The sequence below is a fragment of the Pan paniscus genome, chromosome 2 (genome assembly GCF_029289425.2).
Source record: "Pan paniscus chromosome 2, NHGRI_mPanPan1-v2.0_pri, whole genome shotgun sequence".
NCBI classification, from domain to species: domain Eukaryota; kingdom Metazoa; phylum Chordata; class Mammalia; order Primates; family Hominidae; genus Pan; species Pan paniscus.
Window position 1 is genome coordinate 1193599 of NC_085926.1, and position 14185 is coordinate 1207783.

Sequence of the window (14185 nt, forward strand, 5' to 3'; positions counted from 1 at the left end):
GACTCCTGCTTGTAGCTACCTATCTACATCTACAAGTCCCTCACAAAATCCAAATTTAACATGCTTTATGATAGTTTTTAAAAGGGCAAAATCATCAATCTCAAAGAAATGTAAATGAACACATGAAAGATTTTCTTTAACTCACTGATCAATGAAGGGACCAGTAAAATGTTGCAACTTGTTCAAAGAAGAATCCAAAGTACCACACATGTGTAGGTGATAAGGAATGCTAAAATAAATGTATAAATAGATGCAAAACAGGCTTACCATGGGTAAATTGGATGGTATGTGAATTATATTTTAGGAAAACTGTTACAAAAGCAAACAAGCAAAAAGGTTGGCTTATTCATTAGGTAAAAATAGAAAAAAAATCACCTGCGTTTCATTGGACACAGTTTATTTGCATTTCAATGACCAAAAATTATTTGCATTCTTAATAGTTTTCTCCTCTTTACATTGTTGCAAAGTAGTTAAGAGTCATTGAAAAGCAGGGTTAATCTTATAATCTGCAATCTGCAAGAGTACCTAATTGCAGGGTACTCTGCAATCTTTCCATGTCCATATTGAAATTTTCGCAAGTTTTCCTGATATGTCCTATCACATATCTCTAGTCCAAATACTTTCTCATTCTCCCGAAGATCATTTCACACATACATCCCTCTTCAACCTCCCGTACTTCCTCTCCTATCATCTGTCTCAGCTGATGATCTTCCTACTTCCCAAGGAAATAAGAGAAAAAAACAGAAGATAATTTTAACTTGCTTTCCACCCCACATGCATCAGTGTATTTTCCATCTGTCTCCACTTACTGTGCCTTCCCTCCTGTTACTGTGGATGGAAGCTTTCTTTCTAAGGCCAACCACTGCACTGTGAACTCAGTGCCTCCCTGTCACCTCCAGGGTGTCACTCAAGGTATTGTCTTCTCCCTCTCCTGTATCATCATGTTCTTATGCAACTGCATCATGCCCAGAATCATGTCAGTATAATGTAGTATCCCATCTCAACCAAATGCACCATTGACCCCATGTCTTTCTGTAGTACAAACCTATTTCTCTGGACCCTTTTATGAGAAACTCCTTAGAATTTTTTCTTTTTCAAATTCACTGTCTTCAATTCCTCTCTTTACATACTCCATATCCTCACTCCATTCAGGATGTACACTCCACTCAGCAACTCTTGCTAGGTCCTTAGTAACCTCTTCCACATTGCTAAATGCAGTGGTATGTTTTTTACTCATCTTATTTGCCTAGCTTCCCTATTTGTCAAAGCTGACCATTCAGCTTCTTTAATTTTAGATTCTAGTCCATCTCTCTCATAGGACACTCCTGCAACATTGGCTACTGTTCCTCAGTCCCTTTACTGGTTCCTCCTCACCAGTGTGATCTTTAGTTGTTGCTGTGTCTTCAGGATGGGTTTGGGGTCTTTGTTTGTTTGTTTTGCTTTGTATACACTCAATCCGATGACCTTCAAATGCATATACCTTCAGTTCATAATTATCTCCAGAACTCCAGATTCATCTATTGGATGCCACCTTAGATATTTTAGTAGAAAGTCTCACAGAAACCTCAAACTCAACATTTATAAAACCAAAGTCTTTGTCCTCCTCCCAACCCCCAGCACAAGCAAACTGTTCTACTTGAGTGTTTTCTCTCCCCAGAAAATGGAAAACCTATCCCTCCATTTCCTTAGGCTGAATACCTGATACTCATTCATGATTTTCAAATTTTTCTCCAACATATTACAAATCTCATTGCTTTAATATACAAAAAAAGATCTAGAATCCAATATTATACATCTATACCACAAATACTTTGGTCCCAGCCACCATTATTTTCCCTTAAATTATATCAATGCTTTCAGCCTCAGGGGGTTGACACTTGCTGTTCCTCTGCCTGGAAATTTTTCTCAGTGCATGTTTTATTATCCACTTTTCTTCAGATCTCTGCTCAGATGTCACCAGACCAGTGATGCCTTCCTTCACTGCCTTTTATAAAATAACACCTCACTTCAGCATTTCTAGCTCCCTTACCCTTTATTTTCTCCATAGCACTCACAACAATCTCATATACCCTCTGTTTGTTTGTTCATTTATCTTATGCCTCCCTCAGTTAGAATACAAGTGCTGTCACAGACTCAAAGTTATCTGTTTTGTTCATTGCTGTATTTTCAGGCTCTAAGATGGTTCTTGCACGTAGTAATCCCACAAATAAATGATTGTTCAGTAAATGAATAAAAAATAAATTAAATTTATATCTCCTATCTCATCTTCTTTCATTCTCACTGCTCCTCATCTTTCTCTTCTCCTTCTTCCTTTAACAGCTAAGGACTTCAAGGTACATGCATTCTTCCATTCATCCCTAATAGCTAACTCAGAGTAATCTCTAATGCTGTCTTTGCCTCTTTCCTCACATCAAATCATTTATAATATTTTGTTGGTATTGTGCCTACATACTCCAAAAAAGCTCTCACATCATTCTTGTCCTCTTTATTCCTACTGACAATGCCCAATTATCTCAGTGGTTTCAAACGTTTGATAAATAATCTCCTTGATCTGTGGTTTCTCTTTCCCTATCCTTCCTCCCGTGAGTCATAGATCTAAACATATGATAATCTTGCTTAAAACTGAAAACACTTCCATGTTTTCTAACTGTTTACAGGTCAAATTCAAACCTCTGTCATATCATTTAAGGTCCTTCAAAACTGTTCTAAATCTGCCATTCCATCTTTTTATTTCATGACTCTCCTACCTTCCAGACTAGTTATATTCCTTTGAATGACAGGTATTTTCATATCTTTATTCAAGCTTTTCTTCTTCTTAAAACTTCCTTACTGTAACTCCTGTTTCAATGCCATTCTTATTTTCATTCTTTTACACATAGTTCAAATGTTGCCTCTTTTGGCATTCTTCCAAAACCTCTAGGTAGAATTAATTGCTTCCTTCTCTGGGCTCCTTTAAAATTATATTTATACTTTTGGTGTAGTACTTATCCTGTAATATCGTAGTTCGTTAATTGTTTTCTTATTGGCTTCCCTTTCTGGAGTATAAATCATAGTGATTTACGGTATGAGTTCTGGAGTCAGTTTGCCTAGACTCAAAATTGAGCCTCACCACCCTTTAGCTATTTGATATTGAGCAAGTTATTTCCATTCTCTAAGCCTCATTTTCTCATCTTTAAAATGGAAATATTAAAATCTGCCTCGCAGAGTTCCTGAAAGGACCAAATAAGATAATTCATATACAAGTTTAACTTTATTCCTGGCACTTACTATGCTCCCAAATTATTCTTATTTGAGTGTCAGCTTCTTGAATGTAATCCACTTATTTATTTTTGCATTGTCAGTGCATAAAGAAGGTTCAACACAGAGTTAGAGCTAATAAAAGTTGGTCGAGTTTACTTATGTTGGATTTATCACTGTGTGCTGGCAATATCTAGATAAGCAATGATGTAGAATTTTATTTTGGTCTGGCTTTAACCTAAAGAGATCAACAGAATGTGAAATATATGCTAATGAACTCTTCTTATTATAATTTACTTTATGATCTGCATGCCACTTCCAATATGGCATATACATTTCAGGCAGGTTTAATGCTTAATCTCAAATCACAAGGTCACCATAGATGTCTGACTGGACTGAAATACTTCATATTTCATATTTGAATACTGGATCTTCAACTTTATACCATGTGTATACCATTAGTTCATTCTGCTAGAGTAACATAAAAATAACCAGAATGATTCCATTATGTGAAAAGCAGCTTTCACATTAAGAATTGTCTTCTCAAATGTCTACTGCATGTAAGAAATAACAAGCATGGCCACTGTCAGGTGACTGTGCAGCTCCTCTTCTTCACATCTTTGGTGTTACCTAGAGTAAGAGGCCACTGAGTGTCCAGTCCTTAGACACAGTCCAGCTTTGCATCTTCTGAAGTGAGTGCTGATTTCAAGTATGGCTTTAATCTAACTGATGCTTGATGTTCAAGCTTTATTGAACATATACTTTTGAAATAATTCCAAATACATTTGTTGAAAGTATTATTATCAAATGATTATTACAATGAAAATTTATTTTTATTACAATTTAAAAGGCAACAATTCAAAAATCAGTCTCCCATCCTAGCCCTTAATACTGAGCAACATCAGTGTCTCCAGTTGTTGGTTGGACAGGTAAACCTGTGAGCCCCAGCACCCATCAAAATCAGTATCTGTATACCTGAATTAGTATTTTTTCCTAGTACAAGCATTCCTTTTTTCTTTATTCCTCTATTTTGAAAAACAACAAATATCTGAGCAATCTTTAATGTTTTCTTTTCCTTTGATCATGCTCCCACATTCAATTAACTGGCAAATCACCTTTTACCTTTGCTTTCAGTTCTTGCTCCCACCACCTTAGTAAGATGTATCTCTCTACTTAGACTAGTATAAGAATTTCATAACTATTTTTAAAACTCTAGCTTTATCATCTTTATTTTTGAACACAGCTGACAAAGTTTCCTTTTTTCCTTTTTTCTTTCTCCTATGAAGTAAGTCTGACATATCTTCACTGCATAAAACCGTTCAAAAGATAAACATCAACAAGCAGTGGGATCTCAGTTCAGAGCTTGATCTTTTGACTTAAAGCTCCGGTCTGCCTCTAGTTCTTAAGTAGGACACTTGACCTCTTTAGAATTACTTTTCTGTTTTATTTTTTTTCTGTAAATTAGGTAAACATTTCTCTAAGTATTTTTTCTATTTTAAAATTTTTTGACTTGACTGGAAGTTTAAAGAAAATTGGTAAAAGATAAATACATGTGGTAAGGGGAGGGAGAAGGAAGAAAGAAGGGAAGGGAAGGAAAGGGAAGGGAAGGGAAGGAAAAAGGAAAGAAAAAAAAAAAGGCTTAACTCTTTATAGAACCTGCATTCCAAGAAAGGTATTAAGTGAGTTTAGTCCAGCTTAAGCTCTACAGGTTAAAGAGTATGAGTTTGAAAAACTAAGGTGGAAGCTTGGTAATAGAAGAAAAATAAAGCCAGGGAGGGTAGAGCTCTTATAGTACTGAAAGTATGCAGAACTCAAGTGGATGTATAATTTGTGTCACTCTGGACTTGGAGTCAAACCTGGATTTGAATGCCAGCTCTGGACTATTAATAGGGATGTGATTTTGAGCTAATTATTTAATGTCTTTAAGTTTTAGTCAGGTTCAACTACATCATTTGCAGACCCCAGTACAAAAGGAACATGTGAGACCCCTTGTTCAAAAGGCAGAAAAAAATTGCCATTAAAGGTATTAAAATATAAAATGTTTTCTTACTTCCCTGGTATCTTTCTTGATCTGGAATGATGTTTTTTATTTGCTTTTTAATGGCACTTTCCTTTTGGGCATGGGAATACTTTCTCAGCGACCCTCACATGCCCTGGGGGCCTTGCCCCACCATTCAGTATAAATATGACTCACTGCTGACCCACTGACTTCCAAGTTCTCCCTTTCATCAGCTGCCTAACCAATATGCAATGCCCCAGCTCATAGCCCCAACTCACGCAAATGGAAAATCCTCAAAGGCTTTGCAACATTTGTGCAAATTAGACTTCTGCAGTAGAAGATATTCTGGAGGTTCCAGGAGCCACGGTGGGGAAATAAATTGGGAGCAACAAAATTCTAACACAGAAAGATCTCAGGTACTTTATATCTGGGTGTGATCTTGGAGCTCTCTAGTCTTATCCCTGGGTGAAACCTGAAATTTACCCAGGCTCATACAATGTGATTCAGGTAGAACCAAAAATAATATGACTTTTAGTTCTGTGTTCTTTTAGATACAGGCTTTCTAATGTATGTGAGTTTCCCTTATGATTTCCTCTAAAAGCACTTTTGTAGTTCTGGAGAGGAGAAGCAGCCAAACACTGGTCTCTTTCTATGGTTTATTTAAAGCTGTCTTTCTCAAGGCTGTTTTAGTTGTAAGAAACAGAAACCATACAATTAGTGGTTCATGTAACCTAGAGGCAGATCTCACTAGAAATTGAAACCAAAGATCTAAAAATTCAGGGAATAAAGCCTCTCTCCTCTAAATTACTCATTCTCTCCATCATTCTGTTCCCCCCACCCTCTCTCTCTATCATCTACTTATCTCAATTTCTGCCTTTGTGTAGACTGGTGTTCTCTACCTCTTCATGAGTTTTATGGACGATGGATATTATAAAAGTTATGAACATCCTCATCTCTGCTCAAGCAACCAGCAGAGACTAGCATCTCTTAATATTATATCTAAATTCTTGGGAGAGAGAAACACCAGAGCCCAAGAAGAACATATTCACTTCTCATCCAGTCAGCCATGGCCCAAGGAATGGCCTAAAGCAGATTGAACATGCCGTTAAGGATCTCCACAGTTTAAGAGCTACTTCTCCATGAAATGGTTCATGGGCCATTCAGAAATGCCAGAATGTCACTGCATTCGAATAAAAAGTTCTCAGTATTTAGGGAATAATAATGAACATTAGATACCGGTAGGTTAGATGTAATATTGCAGTCAGATCATGGAATTAACTTTTTAATTCCATAGAAGATAATGGAGGAAGAAAGGTAGGGCAGAACCCTATATGCATTTTCAACAATATTGTACAATTTTCATATAATTATTACTTAGAAACATTTATTTTTCAGTGTCCACCTATTCCAAAGTTCTTGCCTTACTGCCAAATAAAACTTTTTTTTTTTTTTTTTTTTTCTGAGATAAGGTCTTGAACTTCTGGGCTCAAGCAATCTGCCCGTCTTGGCCTCCCAAAGTGTGGGGATTACAGGTGTGAGCCACCATGCCCAGCCTCTCTAATAAAACATTTTGTAGAGAGTACCATTATAATCGTTGGTGATTACAATGTATAGTAGTATGTATACACGTATAGTTTTTATATGTGTGTGTATATATATACACATACGTGTGTGTATATACATACGTGTGTGTATATATATACATATGTGTGTGTATATATACACACACACGTATATATGTGTATACACATACACATATAGTAGTATGTGTCTTCAATACAATTACTCACTGATTGTTGCAGTGGCTCAAAAATACCAACACCATTCTTTTTCCCAAATACATTCTTAAAGCACAAGTATTTGAAAATGCATTTTGATTTCTTGTTTTTGATATCATATTGTCACGTTTTCAGCTGTTCCTATACAGAAAACCAACGTTGTTCTTGCTTTCTGATTGTATAGACAAAACAATAAAGACTTGCTGTTATTTAATCATTTCATTACAGTATGAGAAAAATCTAACAATTTACCAAAAGACATTAAACAATTAGTTGAAACTAGACTTTTTACTTATCAAGTGGTATAAATTCAAGCTCCTAAAAAGTTGATAACAAATATAAATGAAAAAAAGGAATGATATCAACTGACCAATGATAATTCAACAAGAACTAACTTCTGTGTCTTTCAAAATGACCTAAAGTTACTTAGAAAAATGTCTTTAAGTTTCTCATCTATCAAATGGGAACAGAAATGTGCATCTCACAAAAGGCATCACAGGGATTTAATTTGGAAACTGCTGTATGTATATATTTTTTGAAAACCACTAATCATTCTCATAAGTATAAGATATTATTAAGCCAAGTTATACCCTCAATTTGGACTACATGAAGTTTAAACCAGACTTTTCTCTGAGTGAAAGTAAAGGAAACAAATGAATTAGCATTTGTTGTGTGCTTGTTTTGTGCCTGGCATAATGTATGTTGCTTAATATGCATTATTTCAACCAGGTTTTCTTTTTTTGTGTAGGAGGTAGGGGGTTGGAAACTTTAAAGAGATTTTATGGAGATCTGCAAAAAAGTCATTCATATTCCCACCATCAAAAATTAAGTTACCATCTCAGCGTATTTATTTCCCATCTCTTTTCTTCATTTTTTAAAAATCTGATGTTTCTTTAATATAATGCATTTTTATTTTAATCATTCAAACTATGAAATATTATGCAAAGAAAATAAAAAACCTATCTCCAATAAAACTTTCTCTAAAAATAAAAATTATTAATATTTGGTAAAATTATAGCCATCTTTCTATATATATAAATACAGAAAAGATATACTGTATTCATGTATAGATAGATAATAGCATAGAAGAATACAAATATTTTATAAAAATGAGATCATACCATAGACGTTACTTTTAACATCAAGATTAAATTTTATTTTAGAAAACAGAATAAAACAAAGTAAAAATGATAAATAATTTGAACTTCTAATAAATGATTTGAGACAAAAAAAGAAATTTTTGAAATGATTTCTCTAAGGTTAAAAGATACAATGAATGATACAAAGAGGTCAGAGTGCCTTTGTTTGTAAATACAATAATATTATATGTATATATGTGTACATGTATGTATCTATAGACTTTTTGCTGTGAAAGATGATACTAGCGCTCATACTAGCTAATTATATTCCCTCATTCACTTCTCATTTTTCTATTTTGTTGTTTATCTTATCGAGCTTGTAGCATTTATATTCTGTTCTATAACTAAAACTAGCAGAGTTCTTAAGTGTAAGTTTGTGTTTCAAAGTATTCTGTGTGTGTCCCATTATTCCTCCTTCATTCTCAAGATCTGCATATTGATTCATATTTAATTGAATGGATTTCATTGTTAAGTGATCTCTTTAAGAATAATCATCTGTTATTTTTCATATTAGCTTTTTTGTATTAGTTTTTTTAATGTTCAAATTGTTCAAATGTGTTTGTTGGATGTCTTTTTTTTTTTTTTTTTTTTTTTTTTTGAGACGGAGTTTTGCTCTTGTTGCCCAGGCTGGAGTGCAATGGCATGATCTGAGCTCACTGCAACCTCTGCCTCCTGAGTTCAAGCGATTCTCCTGCCTCAGCCTCCCTAGTAGCTGGGATTACAGGCGCCCACCACCCCGCCCAGCTAATTTTTTATATTTTTAGTAGAGATGGGGTTTCACTATGTTGGCCAGGCTGGTCTAAAACTCCTAACCTCAGGCGATCCACCCACCTCCACCTCCCAAAGTGCTGGGATTACATGTGTGAGCCACTGTGCCCGGCTCAGATGCCATTATATTTGAAAGATATATTGGTGATAATACTAAAGTCATCCTTCCATTTGGAATATTTACAGACTTTTCTTCATTGTCTTCTGGTATAAAATGGTACTGTTTAAAATCCCAGCTTATTCTGAGTTTTCTTTTTTACTCTGTGTATGTATGTGTGTGTGATGGGGTCTTGCTCTGTCACCCAGGCCATAGTACAGCAGTGTGATCATAGTTCACTGCAGCCTCAAATCCCTGGGCTCAAGTGATTCTCTCACTTCGTCTCCCAAGTAGCTGGGACTACAAGCACCCACCACTGCTAATTTTTCTTTTCTTTTTGTTTTTGGTAGAGACAGGGTCTCCCTATAGTACCCAGGCTCGGTCTCAAACTCTTAGGCTCAAGTGATCCTTCTGTCTTGATCTCTCAAAGTGCAGGGATTACAGGCATGAGCCCCCTGTGCCCATCCTTTCACTTTTACTTAGCTTGCTATTTCTGTCCAGTCTTCTTAAAGAAGCTTCCTCTTGATGTTCTTCAAATATTAGTCACTTAATCAGCAAATGCTTTGGTGTTGAGTACTCACTCTTTCAAATATTTCTGGAACATGTTCTTTCCATTTATAGTAACTTTTCTTAATGGTATTTACTGAGACGTGTTTGATTCTATAACTCGGTGACATCAAGGATCTTAATGGTGAATCATCTTTATCTATGTTTCTAATCCATTACCTTCTCCTCATTGTTTTATTATCTGTGCTTTTTTCACATTATGTGAGATAATTACAATCATCTCAAAACATTATAGCAGTAATGTGACTTTCAGTGGGTATCTGTTTTGTTGCTTGCCTATTCCAATTGATTTATTTGTTATTTATTGATGTTGCCTGGGTTACAGTTTGTATCCTTAGGTTCATGGCCTCCAAATTTATCTGGTTCTATTGTCTGTGTATTTTTTTCATATTGACATTGTTATATTATTTTTAAAAACTCATGCTCTTATTCTATAGCATAAAACTGTTTTGAGGAATTCCCTAGGTTTTCTTGAGTTATGTTTTCTTTTAGATTGAGTATTTTCCCTGTCTTGGTCATGCCATGTTTTACTCTTTTATTGCTGCAATATATTTGCATAGTTGTTATTCCATTTCTTTTCATATTGTTCATGCTTGAGAAACTGTGTACAGAAAATTCACTTTTTACTTAATGGGGAAATATATTTTTTGAACTTTCTTTTTATTATATCTGGGAACAATTTTTTTTCTCCTTCTTAGCTCCAGTTTGGAGACAGGATTTATGGCAAGTACCCACATTTTGTAGCCTGAGAGAATGATGGGGCCAAGGAAAGTTCAGCCTTTTTAGGATACCTGGGTGCTTCTCTCTATCCTAAGATTTCTTTTTTAATGAATTGTAGCAAGATTATTATTGGAAGAGACTTCAGTATACTTCATTGGAAGATGTAGCACTTTTCTAATGGGCTTCAGAGGCTTCACCCCTGAGTGCATGGGCATGATATTATGAATTGGTTAAACAGAGTCAGCTTTACTCTCCATATTTCCCCACTTTACCTTTTTTTTTTTTTTTTTTTCCTAGAAGCCCTTTTCATTGCTCTTCAGCCAGAAAGAGGTAAAAGAAAAAGATAAGACCTTTCCATCTGTGTACATACAAATCTGCTTATCTCCAGACTTAGAAGTTATAATGAGAATTCCCAGAATGCTGTTATTTCATCAGTAAATCCTATAGGGTGTGAGGACGACATTAGGAAATCAAGATTTCCTTCCCTTCTCTGAGCCTGACCAGACTGCTTTTACTCCACAGTTGTTTTTGGTTTTTTTCTTTAAGTAATTTTGTCAGGATATGTTCCTTTTCTTTTCAGGCATTGTTAATTTCTGTTTGTCTGTTATTTGTACTTACAACGTCTCACACATTTCATTAGGCACTGATACTGATATAAGAAAACTCACTCAAACATCTTCAGTCCACTTGCTCAATCATCATTTACAGGAACACTAAAATATACGACATAGCATCCTCCTTTAACAGCTGAGAAATCAGAGAATAAGAGTGGTGAAGTAAATTGTCCAGCACTGGGGAGCCAGTAATTGACCAGGCTAGAATTAAAACCTCTATCTATCTACACTTCCAGGTCACTGATGAAAGGTGCCTAAATTACAATTTTAAGATGAGGTTAATAAAAGAACTTATTTTACCCAATTGCAAATATTTTAGAAGGCTAATATGATGGAAGCAGATCTGAGTGGATGGTGAAAACAATGGAGAGGGAATCAGGAAGCTAAAGTTTAATTTCTTGCTCTCTCTTAAGACAGATGGCAAATTTGGAAAAGATGATTCAACTTCCTGGGTTTCAATTTCCTTCTCTGTAATAATAATGATGGATGATGATGATGATGCTGATGATTGTCATAATTTGATGACTATATATCTACTCGTTCTGAGGCACAATGTGCCATATTTTATAAACAATATATTATTAAATCTCAAAACAACCATCTGATAGACACATTGCATCTATTTTAATAACAAGGACACAGAAGATCGCTTAAATCCCCTGAGGCCCATTTGATTCCAGAGCACACGTTCTTAACCATTAGCTCTAGTGTCTTTCCAACCAAGAAGTCTGACCTGAGTGGTCTGTAAAAGATCTTCCAGCTTTGAGGTTCTCTAGTGCTGTGGTTGATATAGAAGGAAATGACTATGGGTTAACATAGGAGAAGCAAGCTCACACATCACTCAAGTACAATTATTAGAGTTACAGACTGGACTTCAAATTAAGTCCTAACATGATCAGGTTTACGCTTGATGTTGTGCATTGCACTGGAGGGGAGAAAACATAATTTCTTTTATTTCCCTTTTTAGGTTTTTAGTTGAGACACCCTCCTACAAACAAAAATCAAATTAACAAAAGAAAAGCAGAAATGTATTAACACATGCTGGACCCATCATGCCGAGAGACATCAATTCAAAAGTATTTTTCTCAAGGCAGTGGCTTGGGGTGATGTTTCAATAATATTTTATCAAAATGCCATACATTCTACATAGTAACAAGGCAAAGGAAAGAACAGTTTTAGTCCTTTAAAAGGTGAGAAAATGTGAGAGGATAGTGAAATCTGTTCTCAGATTCCTCTGGTGCCTGCTGGTGCCTTCTCTGGGCTGATAACAAGTGCTGTCTGCAGTAAGGAAGCATGGATGTCCTGCCATCAAGCAAACAGAGGCTGAGGCCGGGTGTTCTCCTGCCTTTTCAGTGCCTTTAACTCAACAATCCTCAATATTTGGGGAAGAAATATTTTGGTTTCTTTCAAGACATTAAAAAATAAAAACCACAGAATTTCACCTTATACATGAGTACTAAGCTCTTCCTCATCCTCTTCCCCTTCCCTTTCTTTCATAGCAATTTAGTCCAAATGCCATGAATTGCAGCTGAGTGAGGTAGGCATCCATGTGCATGTGGAAGAGCAGAGCCACAGCAGTCCAGCCTGAGGTGCTGGAACCTGAGAGGGGCGAGAGAGGCATCCATGCAGGGCAGGGGTTAGGACAGTGGTGACTTGGTGTGAGTGGCAGAGCCCAAGTAAGGTGAGAAGGCCATACCTGTGGTGGGGTGGCCTGGCAGAGGGTATCAGAGCCTGAGGAAGGGGAAGAGGGTTCCATTGTTAGGGGAGGGTGTTGAAGGCAGAAGCCTGGAGTCTGGTGTTGGAGCCAAGGAGAAGGAGGGTGGTTTCTGGGGGAAAGAGAGCTCCCGTGTGATCTGAAAGATGTGAGAAAGCGAGAAAGCTATCCATGTAGGAATATGTCTGTGGACCAAGTGTCAGAGCCCAAGTGGGGTGAAGGAGGACATCCACACTGGAGGCAGACCCTAAACAGGGTCAGAATCTGAGTGAGGTGAGGAGGGAGGAATCACCCAGCTAGTGGTGTCAGGGCAGGTATAGGAGTAAAACTGGGAGTGGACATCAGGACCTGAGCAGGAGGAAGAGGATACTGACAGTAATACGAGACTAGTCACATACAGGGGAATTGAGCAAATGCATAAATATGTCAAAGGTAATGGGCACCAGGGTTCTCACAGTCTAAATGGGAGTTGCAAATATAAACAGAGGACAACTGTAAATCACCATAAATGAACACAACACACACATATAAAATCTACGCACACACACAAATTTGCTGAGAGGCTCTGGGCAAGAGCACCTCAAAAAAAAATGAGTACACGGAGCATCCTCATGATGGTTTCTAAATACCAATCTCTAATAAAGGAAGCCAGGTTGTTTTGTTTTGTTTTGTTTTTGTTTTTAACAACAACAACAAAAATGGCTACTTTGCTGGCAGAGCAGGTGAAATACAAGATGATCCTGGAACCCTTTCTTGTATCAGAAAGGAAGAATTCAAAGAAGGGTAAGGACATGCCAAAGGGCAAGCCATTTGAAAGCATCGAATAAATAGCAAATGTATTATAACTCATTTACCAAAATAAGAAAGCTTGGATTCACACCGATAAAACAGATCATCCTCATAGAAATATATGAATAAAAAGTTTAAATGTCCAGTGAGGCATATTTGCATTGTCTAAAGTCCCTAGCCACAAAACACTAATTATAAAGAAAAAAAGATACTTATTTTATACTGGAGAAGTCTGACAGGTACCACCTTAGTCAAATGATTATTTAAATTCAAGAGCAATGGGACAAATAGAAGTCTTAACCTTCTACCTGACAGAACACAGCATAAAGAGCACAGCATCCTGAATCGAATTGTAATGAAATTGGTTTATTACCTCTAATGGTGTATCCAGTGAAGGAGGAGAGGATAGAGGGAAAGAGGGCAAGACAATGGGATCAGTGTACTTGCTGGCTGGGAGAAGCCTTTTTTATAGTGATTTTTAAAGCCAATTTTTACTGCTTTTATTATTATTTTTGAACATCTTTATAGACCCTTTTATTATATGTGCCCTTGGCATATAGCTCCTACCAATACAGGGAAGAGTCTGTGACTTGCCATTGATACCTGACTATTCAGACAAGCCCAAATTAGGTGAAACTTTACCACATAACTGCCTTGTGATCTAAGGTGTTAAACTCAGGGAAATCAAGGAAAGACTGTGGAATTGTTGCCGATTGAAATAGACTAAAGAGACATAATTAAGAGAGGCCATGCATGGTGGATC

The 14185-nt window shown here is 36.4% G+C and overlaps 1 protein-coding gene and 1 long non-coding RNA gene across 8 annotated transcripts in view; one reads left to right on the forward strand and one right to left on the reverse strand.

Annotated features, from left to right (window-relative positions):
• The window catches only part of LOC100990608 (contactin-6), a 320384-nt gene that overhangs the window by 112670 nt on the left and 193529 nt on the right, over nucleotides 1-14185 (forward strand). The gene's annotated exons all lie outside the window — the stretch shown is intronic.
• The window catches only part of LOC103783775 (uncharacterized), a 61817-nt gene that overhangs the window by 23487 nt on the left and 24145 nt on the right, over nucleotides 1-14185 (reverse strand). The window lies entirely within an intron of this gene.